The sequence below is a fragment of the Macaca mulatta genome, chromosome 2 (genome assembly GCF_049350105.2).
Source record: "Macaca mulatta isolate MMU2019108-1 chromosome 2, T2T-MMU8v2.0, whole genome shotgun sequence".
Lineage (NCBI taxonomy): Eukaryota > Metazoa > Chordata > Mammalia > Primates > Cercopithecidae > Macaca > Macaca mulatta.
Genome location: NC_133407.1, coordinates 32,438,644 through 32,457,840, shown reverse-complemented (window position 1 = coordinate 32,457,840; position 19,197 = coordinate 32,438,644). Strand labels below are relative to the sequence as shown.

The 19,197-nt window shown below is 43.0% G+C and overlaps 1 long non-coding RNA gene across 1 annotated transcript; it reads left to right on the top strand.

The window, feature by feature from the left end:
• The first annotated feature begins 250 nt into the window (after positions 1-250).
• On the top strand, positions 251-17,736 carry LOC144339013 (uncharacterized). The gene is made up of 2 exons (XR_013413548.1): positions 251-387; positions 17,171-17,736. It is a non-coding gene; the product is annotated as an uncharacterized LOC144339013 (long non-coding RNA).
• Positions 17,737-19,197: the final 1,461 nt, after the last annotated feature.

Below are 19,197 nucleotides of genomic sequence, written 5' to 3'. Positions count from 1 at the left end.
AGCCACTGCACCCAGACTGGTCATTTTAAAAAATTGTTTATTCTTCATTTTTGTCTGACTGAGTTGATTTGAAGAACTGGATTTTGAGCTCTGCAATTCTTTCCTCAGCTTGGCCTATTCTGCTGTTAATACTTCTTATTGTAATATGAAATTCTTGTAGTGATTTTTTTCAGCTCAAATCAGTTTGGTTCTTTCTTAAAATGGCTATTTTATCTTTCAGCTCTTGCATCATTTTACTGGATTCCTTAGATTCCTTGGATTGGGTTTCAACTTTCTCCTGAATCTCAATGATCTTCATTGTCATCCAGATTCTGAATTCTGTGTCTGTTATTTCAGCCATTTCAGCCTTAGAAACCATTGCTAGTAAGCAACGGTGATTGTCTGGAGGTAAGAAGACATTCTGGCTTTTTGAGTTGCCAGAGTTCTTGGACTGGTTCTTTCTCATCGGTGTGGGCCGATGTTCTTTTAATCTTTGAAATTGCTATCCTTTGGATGGGGCTTTTTGCTTTTATATTATTTGATGCCCTTGAAGGTTTGACTGTGATATAAGTTGGGTTTAGTCAACTGGCTTCATTTCTGAATGATTTTAGGGGGCTAAGATTCAGCTCAGCACTCCTCAGCTGCATGCTGTAACCCTTGGGGACTGGGTCCAGGCCCATAGCTTTATTCTCTGGCACCTCGAGGTTGTAAATATACTCCACTGGAGGGACTGAGATATTCCTGGTCTGCTTGCAACAACACTGATCGGGGATGCCAGAAAAAGCACTTTGTTGGGGGAAGTAACAGTGGGGTCTGTGCTTGCACGTGCACAGCAGTGGCAGCAGTGCACTGAAGTCTGTGCATGTGTGTGTACTGGCAGTGGTGGGGTGACAGTGTGGTGGGGTCCGTGCATGTGTGTGTACGTACTGGTGGTGGCGGGTTGACAGTGTGGTGGGGTCCGTGCATGTGTGCGTACGTACTGGTGGTGTGGGGATGGCAGTGTGGTGGGGTCCGTGCATGTGTGTATACTGGCGGTGGTGGGGTGGCAGTGTGGTGGGGTCCGTGCATGTGTGCGTACGTACTGGTGGTGTGGGGATGACAGTGTGATGGGGTCCGTGCATGTGTGCGTACGTACTGGTGGTGTGGGGATGACAGTGTGGTGGGGTCCGTGCATGTGTGCGTAAGTACTGGCGGTGGTGGGGTGGCAGTGTGGTGGGGTCCGTGCATGTGTGTGTACTGGTGGTGGCGGGTTGACAGTGTGGTGGGGTCCGTGTGTGTGCACATGCACTGGTGGTGGCAGTGTGGTGGGGTTCACACACGTATGTCAGTGGTGGGGGGGCAGCAGTGGCAAGGTCCACGTGTGTGTGCACACTGGAAAAGCAGTGGCAGGAGGCTGTGGACAAGTGCATACCCACAAAGTGGTGAGGGGAGGCTGTAGGCAAGTGCGTGCTGGTGGGGGCCTGTCTGAGGAGATGTTCTCCAATGGTTAGGCAGAGTCTGCTGATGAAGGAGCTCTGGCGGTGGCTGCCAGGTAGTAGCCAGGTTGGGCAGCCAAGGCTGTGCTGCAAGCAGGCATGGCCACATAGGGATCCCAAGAGAGGCTGGTAGACGGGGGTTGGGGGGTGCTAAGACCAGACTGGCCCAGTATCACGGGCAAGATAGCCCTGCTCTGTCCAGGTCCAACAGCCAATAAAGGGCAAAGCCCGCTTAGAGGAGTGTGGCGAGCATTGGGGCGTCCCTGGCCATGCTCCACTGCAGCTGTTCCCACGCCACATTCTCTGGGCTCCACCTAGGCAGGAGTTCCATCCCTGCCCCCTCTCCAAGCAGCAATCCCTGCCAGCTCAAATGTCTGTGGGCACGGTGGAGGCTCCTGCAGCTGGGATCCCAGAGGTCTGTGGCAAGAGTGGGCCATGCCTCACCTATTTAACTCAGAGTGGGCCCATCTTCTTGACAGTCTGCACTCTCAGTGGGAGATGCTCTTCTTGTCTGCATCTAGTCGAGCATCTTAGATCTAGAACTTTTGTCTTTTGTATTGAGCTCTGTATTGTTTAACATTTTTACAAGTAGGATATCCTCAAATAATATTTGTGTAACTAAATGATAAAGAACAATGTAAAACATATTATAATTCATCCCATCAATAGTCAAAAAAGAAAAAAACTTACACTTGATGGATTCCAGAAAATTTCTACCTTCTACTTATTCCTTGAAAAACATCTTAGTAAATAAGGAAGATAAAAAACTTTTAAAGCAAATAGTATCAGGAATACCTTTCTTAAAATGATGATGGTCATCATATTTCACAGAGAAAGGGTAAAGCATTATCTAATAAAGTCACAGGCATCAGGCTTGGGAGTCAATAACATGATTATTATTTAATACTGTTTTCAAAATTTTGGCCACTTCAGTTCAACAGGAAAAGAAAAAGAATCCACTAATCTTAGTTGAGAGAGAGAGAGGAGATGTCAGTGTTGTTAAGAAGGATTATAACATTTACAGATGTGATAATCTACATGACAAACCCAAGAGGCTCAACAATAAAAAATTACTTGCATATGCCAGTGCTTCCTGCCTGCCAGGCCCTCTGCTAAGTGCTTCATAGGCATGATCTCATTTCACCCTCACAAGAATCCTGTGATGTCCATTTATTATTGTTTCTATTTTATAGAATAGGAAATTAAGTTCCAGAAAGGTGAAGAAGGCAGTGACTGGTGAGGTGTGGAGCCAGGATCCAACCTGAGCCATCTGACTCTGGAGCTGCTTGAGTTTCTCCAGCCCTGCTACACACTTTAAAAGTCAAAGAATATCTCCCAGTCAGCTGTCAACATATAATATATATATTTTTAAAAGTAATAGGCGAGGCACAGTGGCTCATGCCTGTAATCCCAGAACTTTGGGAGGCCAAGGTGGGCGGATCACAAGGTCAGGAGTTCGAGATCAGGCTGACCAACATGGTGAAACCCCATCTCTACTAAAAATACAAAAATTAGATGGGCGTGGTGGCCCATGCCTGTAATCCCACCTACTTGGGAGGCTGAGGCAGGAGAATCACTTGAATCCGGGAGGCAGAGGTTGCAGTGAGTGGAGATCGTGCCACTGCACTCTAGCCTGCGTGACAGAGTGAGACTCAGTCCCCCCCACCGGCTCCCTCGCAAAAAAACAAAACAACCCAATAACATTTACATGTAAGATCAACAGCCGGCCAGGCATGGTGGCTCACGCCTGTAATCCCTGCACTTTGGGAGGCCGAGGTGGGCGGATCACGAGGTCAGGAGATCGAGACCATCCTGGCTAACACATGGTGAAACCCCATTTCTATTAAAAAATACACAAAATTAGCCGCGCGTGGCAGCGGGTGCCTGTAGTCCCAGCTACTCAGGAGGCTGAGGCAGGAGAATGGCCTGAACCTGGGAGGCGGAGCTTGCTGTGAGCCGAGATCGTGCCACTGCACTCCAGCCTGGGCAACAGAGGAGACTCTGTCTCAAAAAAAAAAAAAAAAAAAGACCAACGGCCAATCTGGAAAATACATTGTATTTGCCATGGGAACCAGAATTATGTATTATCCAGCAGCATGCTTAAAAAGGACCAGCATAAAACTTTATTGAGAGGTAAAGAGAAAACTTGAATGCATGGAAAGACATACTCATTTGTAGCTTGGAAGTCAGTTTTAAAAAGATATTGATTATTCTGAAAATTTACAAATATCTGGCAAATTCCAAACAAATTATCAACATTTTTGTCAGAGCTTGACTTATTCTTTTAAGAAAAATATTTTATTTCAAAAACTCATTATATGAAAAAAAGCCATTAAAAAGTGTGTCTAAAAAACATTTTCTTCAGAAGTAAGCATTGTTTGTAATGCTCTGACACATACGCAGACACACATGGCTCTGCTATTTTAGCAAAATAATGTCAAAGTGGCATGTGCAGCTGGCTCAACTGGGTCATGAGAATATATTACTACATTTTTAGGAACTTTGTGAGCTGATTGATAAACATAGCCATTATTAAAAATCAGATTACATAAACTCACAATGAAATTATTTTAAAAACACAAGTAACACTTTCTTAAAACATCTAATCACTTCCTAATTATTTTGTTACCTTTTGCTATTGTGTATGCTTTTGAGGTCATTCACATCTATTGTATCTGCGTCATGGGCATGTTATGTAATGGTGTGCTGCTGTGTTTATCTTCCCAACTCTGTGATCAGTGACATCATGTTAGTAGCTTAAAATTCACCGTGGTGGGAATATTTGGACCATGCAAGTTGGCAAATGCTACAAATCAAGACCTTGTCTTCTTTTCAGAGAGTTGGTTTTTAACGTAACAGCACACTGCCGGATTAAAATTATGCTAGCAGGAGTGATATGTATTTCAACTATATGTGTGTATGTATATGTGTGGTGTGGTGGTGGTGGTGTATGTGTGTGTGGTGTATGTGTATGTATTTTTTCAGCAAAATGGGGAGAAAAGCAAATTATAGCTCCCTAGTTAGAAGTAGAATAAATGAGGATGAGAAATACAGCTTGTCTTACAATCAATACTAGACGAGGCAAAAAGGGTTTCCTGTGACAAAGTACTTAAAAGAGTTATCAAACTTAAACATGTCATGAATTTTTCTTTTATAAATAGAAAATGTTCCAGGTTTGCTGACCTTTTTTGTGATGAAAGTGGTGTCGATAAAATGTACCTAAAAGATACTTGGAAAAAATAAATACACTTGTCTTTTCAAGGCAAAGGGTATATTGTAACAAGTGTGCAAAAACAACAGCCTTTTAAATAAACTCATACTTTGAGGAGAGTATACTGAGAATGAAGAGTGACAGTGTCTGCAGAGTTATGTGATTTTGAGACAGAAAATGACGTAAGCAGGCCATCTATAAAAACTATCATATCTGTTTACTTTAAAAACTTGGAAACAGGATATTCTCATCTTATAAAAAATCTTCTAAAATAACTAGTTTTTTAGTAATGTGAAAAGATAAAAGCTTCTAATTATTTTGTAAGTACAACTGATTGACATCAGGAAAAATGGAAATTATTAGCTGAATTTTAACAAAGACCTCTGCAAAATTGGTGAATGAGGCTGAAAATGATTGTCACTATTTTTAGGCATAGCCCATGAAGCACTTCTTTCATTTGCTATCTATGCATATTGGCGAAGCCCCTTTTCAGTTATTTCAAAGCCAAGTACTGGAATAATCTGAATTTAGACCTAGAACTGCACACAGCAACATCACAGTGTTAAAGATTATTTTTTAAAAAAGCATATTTACCTTTGCTAAAAGACATTTTTTAAAAAATGAGAACACAAATATGCCGTGCCCTAATAATTAAAATGAACACGAAAACATTTTTATGATAGGTTCACGGGGCACATTCGCAGGTTTGTTACAAAGGTATATTGCATGATGCTGAGGTTTGGAGTACAATTGAACCTGTCACCCAGGTAGTGTGCATAGTACCAGGAGGATAGTTTTCCACCCTTACCCCTCCCTGACCTGTGTTTCTCAATGTCTGCTGTAAAATAACATATTCTAAAAAACAGTTTATTAGATATTTATATTTTCCTTTGAAAATTCCAAAGTGTGGAATTTGGGCTGGCAGCATCGGCATCACCTGGGAGCTTACTAAGGAGTGCAGATTCTCAAGCCCCACCCCAGGCCTCACCTTATTGTTTTGAGTTAAATGGAGGAATCCTCTGTGTGGATGAGTTTTGCCATAAGTACAATCAGGAGATGAGAGAGCTACTTTGCTGTTTGGTGGGTGGGTAGGTGAGAGGGTTGAGAGTGGTCTGTTCCTCTGGTTGAGATTTTGAAGACTAGAGTAGTTCTTGATATTTTGAAGTATATTTATATTAAAATAGGCTTTCTGGGAGTAGGTGAAGCCACTGCAAGGTGTAATTCCCAACCCTACCTTTATAATAGCACCAAATAGGATAATTCTGCAATAATACTAGCTAACATATAACACTTACTATGTACCAGGCATTGTCCTAAGTTCTTTTTAGAGAAGAATTTGGGCCTAGTCAGTCTAGCTCCAGAGCCCATGAATTAACCATTATGCTATACAGCCTGGGTATAACACGTATAAAGGAATAAATACCCACAAATTAGGGATGCATCTGCAGATATTTTTATTGATGGGGAACAAGATAAAATAAAGTTTGGGGACACTAGGCTAGTGGATACCAGCTCAAATGCTACCGTGACATAAAAAGCCTTTCCTAATCTGGCCCAGCCAATGTCCCTGACCCCACTTCTTGCTCTGCCCCCTTAAAACCTGTGATCTGAATTCTACCGTCTTGAACTAGCATCCTGGCAGCTCCCTGAATTCCTAATGCTTCCTTCCATCCTTGACTCCTGTCTCTCCTTCAGAACTCAGCCTGGGTACTGCCTGCCCTTCTTAACTATGTAATATCTGCCCTTCCCCCACAGGGCCAGTCCAGGCATCGTTTGTACACTCTCAGCATTGTCTGCATACTCTGCATTGACATTTGCGCTAGTATTTTATAATCATCTATTCACTTGTTTGTCTACCAGCCTTGAGGGCAGCACTCTATCTTGTTTATTTGTGTATGTCCTTGTGCAGAGCCTGGAACATATCGGGTGCTGTTTGCGTGAATGAATGATTGACGAAAGAGAAAGCAACCATTGCCCTAGGAGTTGTTCTAGGATCTGTTATTTGTTTAATGACCACCAGAGGGGGGCAGACGAACAGGGTCCAGTACACAGCACCCATCTAGAACTCCAGGTAGAGAATTTAAATACTTATTCTAGGGCTGGAAGGGAAGTTCAATGGTCATGTAAAGCGTTCCTCTGTTTTAGACAAAAATTAAACAAACCTTTCCAGGTAAGCACAGTGATATTTAAAGTTTTTAGGTCAAAAAGAATTGTTTGAATCTAGGCGGACATTACATCTGAAGAGTTGGATTCTGGTTCCAACTCTAACATTATTTAGCTTGTGTGATCTCAGATGAGACCCTTGGATTTTGGAGACTTAGTTTCTGAATCCGACAAATGGGCGACATACTCATTTTTTCTACCTCCTAGGGGTGTTTTGAGACCCACAGGTAATAATGCACACAAGCACCCTAAAAATGACAAGTAACAAATAAACCATAATAAAAATCAGGGGCTAAATAAAAATAATCTCAATCTCCCTTGTTCAAAATTAGTTTTCTGAAATGTGAGTTGAAAGCTGAAGTATAAGCATGGAGTTGCAATGAGCATGGACTTGTGTTGAGAGCACAGATGCATCAAGATTTCAAGCTGTGCATTATTTAGACCATTTTATTCATTTGGTTCCCACCTGACCACCTCAGCTGCACTGCCAGAGGCCAGCTAATCCCTCTGCATCTAGCATCATCTATGCCTGAATAATTCACATATCTCACCACACATGTATATCTTTTCTTTCTTTTGTAAATGTGCATAAATGTTGTTATAATAAATAAAACACAAATTCATAGAAAACTTTCCTGAGTTTCCAGTCACATTTACTATAATCTATTTTTTCTTAGGAGATGGGGTCTGGCTGTGTAGCCCAGGCTGGAGTGCAATGTCACAACCAAAGTTCACCGAAGCCTTAAACTCCTGGGCTCAAGCAATCCTCCTGCCTCAGGATCCTGAGTAACTGGGACTACCGGTGTGCACCAGTATGCCCAGCTAATTTTTTTTTGTAGAGATGGGGGTCTCACTATGTGGCCCAGACCAGTCTCCTATTCCTGGTCTCAAGCAATCCTCCCACCTCGGCCTCCCAAAGTGCTGGGATTGCAGGCATGAGCCACTGCAGCTGAACCCATAATGTATTTTAAAAATCAACGTATATTTAAAAAATATATTTAGGATTGAGTTGCATTATATGCATATTGAACCTATGCAGACATGACTCTATGGGTTTAGCAAAACAAAGAAAAAGAAAAGAAAAAGAGAAAAAAGAAATTCTCACAAACAGCAAAACAAAAATTAAACCCACAATTTTTTTTTTTTTTTTGAGACAGAGTCTCACTCTGTCACCCAGGCTGGAGTGCAGTGGTGCAATCTTGACTCACCGTAACCTCCGCCTTCTGGGTTCAAGTGATTCTCCTGCCTCAGCCTCCCGAGTAGCTGGGATTATAGGCATGTGCCACCACGCCCGGCTAATTTTGTGTTTGTAGTAGAGATGGGGTTTCACCATGTTGGTCAGGCTGGTCTTGAACTGCTGATCGCAGGTGATCTGCCCACCTTGGCCTCCCAAAGTGCTGGGATCCCACAATCTTTTAATAGAGTTGGTGATTTGGCTCCATGAAGGGATGGATGCCCAGGCTGAGCAGGGATTGGTGGATGTGACTGCTTCCCCTCAGTGGGTTTCAGCTCTTGCCAACACCTCTCATAATAGAGTGTATTTCTGTATTTGTCAGTAATTTAAGAAGTTTTAAAGGGAAACGTTTACATGAGCAATCATTTTGTCTTATAGTTGTCTTTTGAAGCCAGCTCACCATAGAAGATGCTACTCCACATGTGGAGGGAACATGACATTTTGGCGGACAAAATAGGAATCCATCCGTGGAAACACTGATCTAGCCTAGAAAACAGGCTCCTGGCGCCTTCCCAGAGATTGGGGTGGAACCCAGACCTCTCTCGTTAGGATTAATGCTCTCTCTATCCACAACTGTGCAAGTTAGCATGACTTGCATTCTGGAACCCATCCTCCCCGCAGGCCTGGGCGAATCCGTGAACGCCTAAACTGTGCATACAGCCGAGGCTACTCTCAGTACAGGCAGTCTATCCCCACACAGACAGTTTTTACGCACAAATGTTTGTTTTTCAGGGGCCTCCCTGGTCATCATTTCCATTGTCTTTCATGTGTTACCTTTATATTGGAATCAGAAAGTGAGGTGGAAGCGATTTTCAAGCCAGTTTTGTACCTCGGTCAGGGCGATCAGGGGCAGGTGTGAATAAATCTCCCAGGCTGGGCAGCCTTCAGGCCACCAGCACTTGGTTTCCTTTCTCCCTTCCTCCCTCAGTAATGTGAAGACCAGATGCATCCTATGCCCCAGCACCACCTCACCCTCTGGCCTGGTTTTTGAGCTTCCTTTTCCTCTTGGGTGAGGCCATGCTTCCTTGACACTTCTGGCCTCTATTCCTTGAAGGCCAGAAGGCATTCTTGGGGCAGGGGAGGGCCAGTCCCTTGACATGGAGGGGAGGGTGCTGAGTGAGGTGGGGTGGCAACAGCAGCTGGCAGGCCCAGGGTGTGAGCGGGCAGGCCTCCGTGGGCGCCGGGACAGTGGCTCGCTCAGCCCTCACCCTCTAAGCTCAGCAAGGCTGAGGCGCTGTTTGGAGTTGGCTTCCCTCCTCTCTGGTGGGTGAAGAGGTCTCCCTGTGAGGGGAAGTGCAGCACCGAGCTTCCACAACAAACTCTCCAAATGCCAAAGGAGGCTGTGGAAATTAGGATCATCATGGCTCCAAAGGATTACGGACCGTCTTGAAAATCTGAGGTAGCTTTTATCTAGGGTGGTGGAAGTTTCCTCTGGCTCCCATGGCTGGCTGGCTGGCCTGAGCTTCTATGGACAGAATTTTGTTAGATCCCAAGGAAAACTTGCCAACCCTGAGAGCTTGTAGACACCAGAATAGGTTGTGAAGACGGCAGAATCGACTTTGGCGGTCTTTAAAAATAGAATCACTTCTCTTCACTCTGTAATGGTCTGGAATGACAGTCTGTAAAAAAAAAAAAAAAAAAAAAAAAAAAAAAAGGTGGAAAACATGACAACCACAAAGCTCTTAATTTCAACAACTCTTGATTTTAAGCTGTTTTAGATTTGCTACATGTCCTCACATCCTTTGATTGCCTCTACAATATTAAACACACATTGAAGATGCTTTGCAACACGCCCAGATACTGGAGCTCCAATGCAGAGGAAGGAAATTAATATTTGGCAGGAAATCCCAGGGACACAACTTTGTTTGGAAAATTATGTCTATCACACAAATGGAGGTTAAAATCCACCTCTGAGGGGCTGATAGGATTTTTTCCCCATTAAGTAACCTCCTACCTCCATTTAATTGTGTAAGGAAGTTTGTAACCTCTGCATCCTCTCGCCGGGCTCTGTCCTCATTTCCTCACTTTTTTTGTAATCTAGGACCCAAGACTTCCAGAAGACTCTCTTGCTGGGTCTTTGTTCCCCTATTGCTGCTTTAATAGAGACACGTGGAGGCAGGAGAGCGGGGCGAGGGAGGCAGCTGAGAGGCAGTTAGGGGAACACTGACCCGAGACTCCCCTTTATTCCCTCTGCCTTCTCCAGCCATACCCTTAGACCTTTGTTCCTATACTTGGCTATGTTTTCCAAACCCAAGCAATGACATGGGATCTGACAAGGGCAAGTGTACTTATGGGCAAAGCAGGATGCAGTGTCCTTGAGACTGGTTCTGTCCCAGGGAATTGGGAATCCTAGTGATGGCTCACACACGAATCCCCTAACTAAAAAATTAGGTACCTGCCAGTTCACTTCTTCAGACCTTGTCTGTGTGGCAAGGATGTCACATACAAACAAATTCATGCATAGATGAGGCCATGTCAGTCATGACTTAGGGACATCAAATAGTGTGAGAGCCATTTTGGGATGCTGGGCAGCCCTGGGCCTGCTATCTTTGGCAGCATCTCCAGCATCCCAAATGCAGTAAAAGGTCCTTCCACCTCCTTGGGAAGCACATGGATGTGGCAGTTGACATCATATAATGTTCAACGTGCACTTAAACATTGATTGAATTATATTTATTCTATTTGAGAGACAATATCATTTTTTTTAGGTCTCAAATATTTCTTATGGCATTCAAAATTACTGTGCCTGTAGAGACAGTGGATAAAATGTCCTAAGCATGGAACACTGGTTTACAGGACTAGACATGAAAAATAAAGTATGCATACCCCTTTAGCATATGCCCTGCAAATCCAAATGTAAGCCTGACCTTAAAATGTATGTTTGTGGTGAGGAGAGGGCAGTAGTGCTGTTAAGAGAAGGAAGAGTCTCAAAATTTCCAGTAAGCAGAAATTACTTGACTCATCTGGACTGTCTTCTCATTCTGACTGTCTTCGTTGGGAATGAATGGAAAGTAATAATGTTAATTAAAGGGGAGCAAATGTCCTTAGGTTTGCCTTTATTTGGGGGAATAGTTTTTGTTTTATTTTTAGGGAACCTTCCTAAAATGTCCTTTTAGGGCTGCTTCCCATTGATGGGGTCTATGACTTTGGCACTATGGTTCCCTCATCACAAAGTCTTCCATCATGAAGGTTTCTAGGACCCCCAGCGTAGGTGTGAGACTCTTTCCATTTGTAAGGAATGGAGGGGAATACTCAGTTGAACTTTGACAATGGGCATTCACATTCATTGTAAGGATACACAAGAAAAGTGAGGAGTGCTGTTTTGTCTCAGCAGGTGCACTGTTATCCACAAGACAAACATTTGTTGAGCACCAACTGTGTGATCACTGGGTTCTAGGCTGTAAGGACTCTAGTGGTGAACAAGACAGATAAAGTTCCCACTTGCATGGAGCTTGCATGTTTGATAGATAAGAAACAAAGGGCATAAATGAATGAGGTCGTTTCAGATGGTGGTAAGTGCTATGAAGAAAAGAATCTGGTGACATGGTAAAGAGGGATAGGGAGAAGGGTGTGAGGCTACTTTAGATTGCATGGTCCAGAAATATTTCTTAGGAAGTAGCATTGTAACCAAGCCTTGAGAGTTTTGAAGGAGCCAGCTGGGAGTAGGTCTGGGGAGAGAATTTTCCAGGCATAGGAAAGTACTGGTGCAATGCCCCTAAAACTTTGGCAAGTTTTAGGAACACAAAGAAGGCTAGTGGGGCAGAAGCATAGGGAGTAAGGGTGAGTGCTGGAAGACGAGGTCAGACCCAGAGAAAACCACAATGTGTTCACCACTGGGTCCAACGGTTGCTCTGGTGCCCCAAACATCTTGTCCCCACATAACTGAAATCAATTTTTTTCTACTCCATTGACTCGGTCACCCTCATGACTCAGTCACTTTTCGAATGGGCTTCTCTCTCTCAGTGCCTCACCATGAACATCTTTCTGCTTCTCAATCCCTCTCTCAATTCACTTTGCATTACAAATTCCCAAGGGTGAGGATCTGGGTATGTTGATTCATACTATCCAATAAGAGGTGATCCTATTGGTCAGAGTCTCACACTAGGCGTTCTCATTGGCAGCTGGTCTCCCTTAGGTCCAGCTTCCCTGGCCTGGACTCCTGGTTCAATCAGTTGTGGCCAGGATCTCATGACCTAGAGCTTGGCAACTTATTTTGAAGGAAACTGTAATGACTACTTTCATCAGGATCAAGTTGTGTATTGTGTACTGGGCCAAAATTGAAGAGACTGACAGAATTCTTAGAGGAAGGATGTATATGATCACCTCACAGGCTATGAACCTAATGGGGCTTTTTACAAAGGGCTTAGTGCTTAGCTACTCACTGAACCTTCCCCAGGGACCACTGAGTCTGATCCTGTACCATCCATATCTAAACACTTAGAAGTTAGCTGTTCAATGTAACCTCTTCCTATTGGCTTTTTCTTTCTACCAATTATATCTTTCATCCCCACATGCATTTATGGTATGTCCTTGCCGTTTTCTTTCTCCTTTATTTGGACTGACTATGTGGATGGCTTTAACATACAGAACAGAGCAGAAGTACTTTATATAAGAGAACTGCAGCATCCACCTGTTGGAACACCCCTTCATGGAACCCAGCTACCATGCTGCAACGAAGCCCAATTAGCCATGTGAGAAACCAAACTGGATAACTGAGACCTCCAACCAGCAGCTCCAGCTGAGCTCTCAGCTGACAGCCAGCACTAATTGCCATTTATGTGAGTGAAGCCATTTAGGGCCTTCTAACAATCCCAATGCCCCCAGCCAACCTTAGTTTAATATACACACACCTTACCCCAGCCAAATCCAGTGATGTATACACACACCGGATCAACCCGCAGAATTGTGAGAAATAGCAAACTGTTTTGTTCAAAGTCCGTAAGATTTAGGGTGGTTTTATGCAGTAATAGTTAACCTTGTAAGGGACAGTAAATAGATTACACTGAACGCATCATACTTGGCCTTATAGAACTTCAGAATCAGATACAGATAGCAAGGGCTGTAGGCCTATGAAAATTGAAAATGAAATTTTCATTTTACTTGATAATTGCTTCTTTGGAGAATCAATAGAAGAGAACTCCTTTCTATCCTAGTGACAGGCAGCTAAGGCCACACTTGTGGTGGTGGCGATTTAGGGAGAGACTGCAGGCATAGCAAGGCAGGGAAGGAAGGGAGCCAGAGTCAATTCATGTGTCGATAGGGAATATTGAGTCTGTGACATTTTGCTCAGAAGGTTCAGAATTTGGCATTGCTGTTTCCTATAGAATGAGGGAAGTTCACATGGATATTATTTATTATTTGGATGCTAATTCTTTGAATGGTGAAATGAAAAAACCTCCTGCTTTCTCTCATCTCTTTCCTTTGCTCACATGATTCCTTTTTTCCTTCTTTTCAAAGAGAAGAAACAACAACAATGTCCAAACCTGTTTTTGTGCTCCAGCCTGAAATTCAGATTTGGTCTTTACCCAAAGTCAATATTTTGGGAGAAGTTTGAACTAAGTCATTCATGCAATCTTGGGTTTCAAGTATGAAAAATCCCCAGTTTTCTACTTTAAAGGAAATAAAAAGCTTGAAAACTATGTACCAAAAATCTATCAAACATTGGAAGCTGTCAACTTCAAACTTGGCACGAAAAAAATAATCACCAAAGGAGGAAATTCAAGTCAAGTGTGAGTAGAGTGGCCAAAGCTTGTAATGTGTTAAAGGCACGTAGACCAGAGCTCATGCAGGGTATTGGCAGGTGAAACCCTGCACTGCAACTGACCTGTCACTGTGCAGGAAACTCTAGACAGGGGCCTCTTGTTTGGATAACTGTGGCGATCTCAGTTAATTGGTCTCCCTGATTTAAGTCTATATCTTTTTAAAATCACAAATCTGATCAGGTCATTTTCCTGTTTACAAACTTTCAGTGACTGCCCCTTGTCCTCAGGATGAATCAACACTTCTCAGCAGGCCTTAAGAGTTGACAGGCATGATCCAGCTATGATTCCCTCTCTGGCCACATCTCTGGTCACACCCAAACTCACACCCCTTTCCCCAGTCACGCTGAGCTCTGTGGTGTTCCAAGAACGTTCATTGCTCTCCAGCTTAAGTTTTTGTACAAGCTGTTCTTTCTCCTGGAACTGCACCTCATTCCCAACTCTTATTTGTCCAGCAAGAATCATTTCAGATGTCACCTCTTCCAGGAAGAACTAGGAATATCCCATCTGAATTCCCACAGTATCTGGGAATTTGTCATGTTGTGTAATAATAATCAGCTTACATGTATATCTCTGTCACTAAACTATTAACTCTCTAAGGGCAATTACCTATATTTAATTTTTTAATTCTGAAAACCTAACACATAGTGCTTGGCATATAATAGATGCTTAATAAACTATTGTGAGTAAAAAAGCAAATGAATGCCCCTAAACCCCACCTACATTTTTGCATCATGGGAAGAAACTAGAGGGATGTAGGGGTAGCAGGGCTTTGAGGTGACCACAGAGTTGAGACGCTGACAATTTTATGTCCATGTCATGATTTTGCCAAGAATTAATTCTTCCTAAAAAATGTCTCCTATGAGAACCTACATCCACAGCCATGCAACATGACAGTGTTCTTGTTTTTTGAAGTCTTGTTACAGTGGACTCTGTCACAGAGGATTGGAATTTACTCATTTAATTAACAAAGATATTTTGAGCTCCAACTGTGCCAGGCCCTGTACATATAGAAACAAGAAGACAACATGACTTGTTTTCCTCAAGGAGCTTACAGTATGGTGGACAATGGGTAACACAGTTTGGTTTTGATTTGATGCTACTCTGGGGGAGGACTGCCTCATTTACTGGGAACTCAGCAGACCAACGTTAATTCTGCTCTAAAAAATGTTTAAATTTTTTTTCTAGGAGAAAAAAATGAATAAAGCTCACCCAAGAGAATAAATATAGATGACTTATCTCATCATGGAAACAAAACCTTTTTTTTTTTTAAATGATACATTTACAAATAAATAAGACACTGGATGCAGACACTTAGAAATCAGGAAATTCAAGCCGTGTGCTTCCGATGTAACTCAGTCACAAGGATGGAACAGACGTTTCTCCCTAGAGGCCCAGTCTGTCCCTAAAATCCTTGAGAATTGTGATCCAAATTCTGTTGGTGGGATAAAATGTCCTTGAGTGAGATGTTTAGTAACAGAATGGGAGATGGTGAGAGCCTAAAATGGGTCTTCGGTTCTCTAGGCCAAGCCCAGAACTGATACTGGGAAGGATTTCAATATGTAAACAACGTCAATAACTGGACCTATGACGGTGGACCACAGGAATGTAGGATGGATAGCACAGGGCAGAATTTGACCTAAAGTCATTGCAAGGAGAGCAGGAAAATATGCTCCAAATTCTCCTCTGAGCACCATCCACCTAGTCAATATCCAATCCGAAATATCCACTCACTTTTGCATTTCTTCTCAAAGTTAAACTTCTGATATCTAGAAATGTACTTAAAAGGGGAACCTCAGGAGAGCTATTTGCTTTTTAATAATATTTTAAATTATTGACTCGAATTATTTCCTCCCTCTGTCCATACCCTTTGCCGTCTATATTTACTATCTATATTTATACTTCCCTGACCTAGACTTGTGCTTTGGCCAATGGAATGTGAGTGAAAGTGATAATATGGCAGAGTTTTGGGTCTATGTCTTAAGTGACAGTACTTGATTCTGTTTGCCTCTCTTGTATCTCTGCCATTACCATGAGAAGAGCTTGTCCTGGGAAGCTGCTGCCTCGTAGCAATGAGGAACACACATGGAGTAGACATGAGCCCCAAATCAATGAGGAGCCAAGCCCATCTGTACCTTCAACCTGATTCAGAGATACCTAGCTGATGCTAGACTAGATTAACAGAACCACATCCAACCTTTGAACACACAAGCAAGAATTAATGCTTGTTGTTTAAGTCACTGAGTTTTGGGTTGATTTGTTACCCAGCAATAAATGGTTGCCACAAACAATAATAATAGCCAACTTGCCTATAACTTGACCAAGATCATTCAGCTAGTGACCAGTGCAGATGGAATTCAAATCTGGCTCTAAATTCCATGTCTTAATCACTTCCTTATATGACCTTGAGAAATGAACCTAGTTAATACTTAGGTGAGTTATTTTCAGGCAGAGATTTTTATCCTGGAATGAAGAGAATACGAGAAAAGACATACATTTCTTTTCACATGGATTACAGGGAAGAGGAGAGTTACAGTCATACCAGAATAATTCACTCATAAGAAAATTCTGTCAGGGTCCCTATATCTGATAGAGAGGGAACAGCGTATTAAAATAGAAAACTAGAAGAAAGCAGGATTCAGGATTTAAAGATAGCAGGCCATAAAAAATACAGAAGATGAAGGGCTGCCCAGTATGACCATTATCATGCCAGAATTTGTCTGCCTCTTACTATCTTTGTGGTCTTCTCTGTGCCTTAGCTTTTCATGTATGAAATAGGAATAATGAAAGTAACTACTTCATCAGACTGTTCAGAGGATTGAGTAAGTTGGTGTGTGTCAAGTGCTGGGAAGAGTGTCTGGCACACTGTAAGTAGTATATGCATGTTAGCTTAGTGGTGCCTCTAGAAGGGAGCACCATACTTACCATCTACCTGGTATTTCTGACTCCACCACTGTGATGGTTTTGTATTGTGTCAACTTAGCTATGAGAACTACATTTCCCAGAATTCCTTCCCCTATATGGTCTAGATTAGGATTGCCATATGAGGAATCTGCATGAGATTTGGAAGGTGAATATGGAGCATCATCCATCACTGTCTGGAGGTCAGTGTCGGGCACCAGGCGCTGCTGCAGTCTTCACTCATCACGGACCTACACAGGGCAGCAGCTGGACCTGCACCTCCTCTCCTCCTTCTGGACCTCCTCCTGTAGCTGTTCTGGCCAGGTGTGTGTGTCACTCCATGATGGAGGATCCCAGCTGGCGAGTCGCCCATGTGGTTGAGATTGAGATGGTAGAAGACAGATATGACTTGCAGTTGGTCCTCATGGATTCCTCTTTGTCTTCACAGATTTTCGTTATCCTTGCTTTTCTGCACTTCATATTCAGCCTTCCATCCAAACTGTCTGGCCTGCTGACCCATAGCAACTTCAGGATTGGCCCACCAAAAGCAGAGGGAATGCCTTGCACAGACGTCTCCACCAGCTCCCATCATGATTCAAGGTCCAATCTCTATTGCAAATCTGTGTTTTTCTACATCACTCATCATGGTCATGCTTCCCTGATTGGACCTTGCCTGATACATTCCCCACCGCATTACTTTGTGAGTTGGATATAAGACAGTGGTACCACTGAAAGCTCAGGATTCTTTTTAACACATTTTGCATTTACCATAACTCTAAGCATTTTGGCTCCCAGCTACCACCCTTTGGCTTCTCACTATTTCCCCAGAACTTCTCTATGGGAGGACTTGGAGCAATAAGGAAAGAGTATTGACTGCTGAAATCTCCACGGAAAAAATATCCAATTTCCTTCTTCAGCACAGTGATGGGTGGGGTTAACCACAGATTTGTCATCAGATTTTAAAATCAAAGCAGTAAGATTTTCCTTAAAATAAAAGAAAAAAAAAGAATTCTATTTACCTCAATATTGCTATTTTTACAGTTTCCCAGAACACGTTGTACAGAATAATACAAATGCTAAGAAGGTGGGTCCAAATGAAATACAGAATTCATAATAAGAGGATGTTGTTACTTAGAGGAAGGGCAACCCAGTGTTTGAGATGGTATTGCAGCAATGAAAACAAGCTCAATGTTCATGTCAGATAAACAATCGTCGTCACAGCTCTGGAAGTTTAGGAAGTGACTCATCTTCAGGAATGGGTACTGAGTGAAGACAACTGTTTACCTCAGCCCTTTGGTGGTTGACACAAACATTCTTTTCTTCCCCTGTGACTTGGCCACCGGGAGATGCTGTTGCAGCCACGTGCATCGGCACCCCAGCTTCTAACACATAGATGCTCACCTCTCCTGCCCCGTGATACCATACGTTCTCTGCCCTCAGCCTCTCACTGTCCTCAGGGGTGGAAATTCTCTAAAATCATTGGATTTCCTGGTACCTGGAGGAGAAAATACTTCAGGAAGCCTCTCCTTGCAAGGAGGGGCCATTGTTAGGAACTTTTGGGCTGAGATGCTATGGCTGAGTCCAGGGGGCAACAAAGAACAGACCAGTTCCAAACTCAATCAGCTAGCAAAATCAAAACCAAACAAACAAACAAAAAAAAAATCAAAAAAAAAAAAAAAACAAACAAAAAAACGGGACTAAAGGGAGTGTAGAAGCACACTCTGGTGAAGGCAGGGCAGAGCCAAAGTCAGGAAGAGGATCCTCCCCTGCCAGTGGGAGGTAGTGATGGCTGGAGTCAGGGCCACAGCAAGGCCAGAGATGGAGGAATGGAGGAGAACTCATGCAGGAGAAGTTTGGCTGGAGCTGCAGCGAATCAGAGGGTGCATCACCAGCAGGGCTCTGGCCAGTTGCACTATTATCCTTTTCTGCTTTAGCTGAGTTGTTTCATTACCAGGACCCAGAGTTTCTACTGCTATAGCCATAGAAGGCTGAGTGCTCAGGAAGCAGGGTGGCAGGAGAGGCGTGTCATCCAAAGAAGTGCACATCCTTGCACCAGGACACATGAACAATGTTCACAGTGGCATTGCTCATAATAGCTCCAAATGAGAAATGAACCAAACAACATGAACTTCAGAATGGATAAGAAATGGTATATTTATAGGTATACTGTGGCTGTTTATACAGTGGAATACTGTATTCATTTCCTAGGGCTAACATAACAAATTAGTATAAACCGGGTAGCTTAAAATAACAGAAATTTATCATTTCACAATGAGGAGGCTAGAAGTCTAAAATCAAGGTGTCAGAAGAGTTGGTTCCTTCTGGAGGCTCTCAGGGAGAACCTGCTCCATGCCTGTCTCCCAGCTTCTGGTCTTTGCCAGCAATCCTTGGCATTCCCTGGCTTGTAGCTGTCACCACTCCCATCTCTGTCCCCATCTTCACATGGTATTCACCCCATTTCTCTCAGTGTCTTCA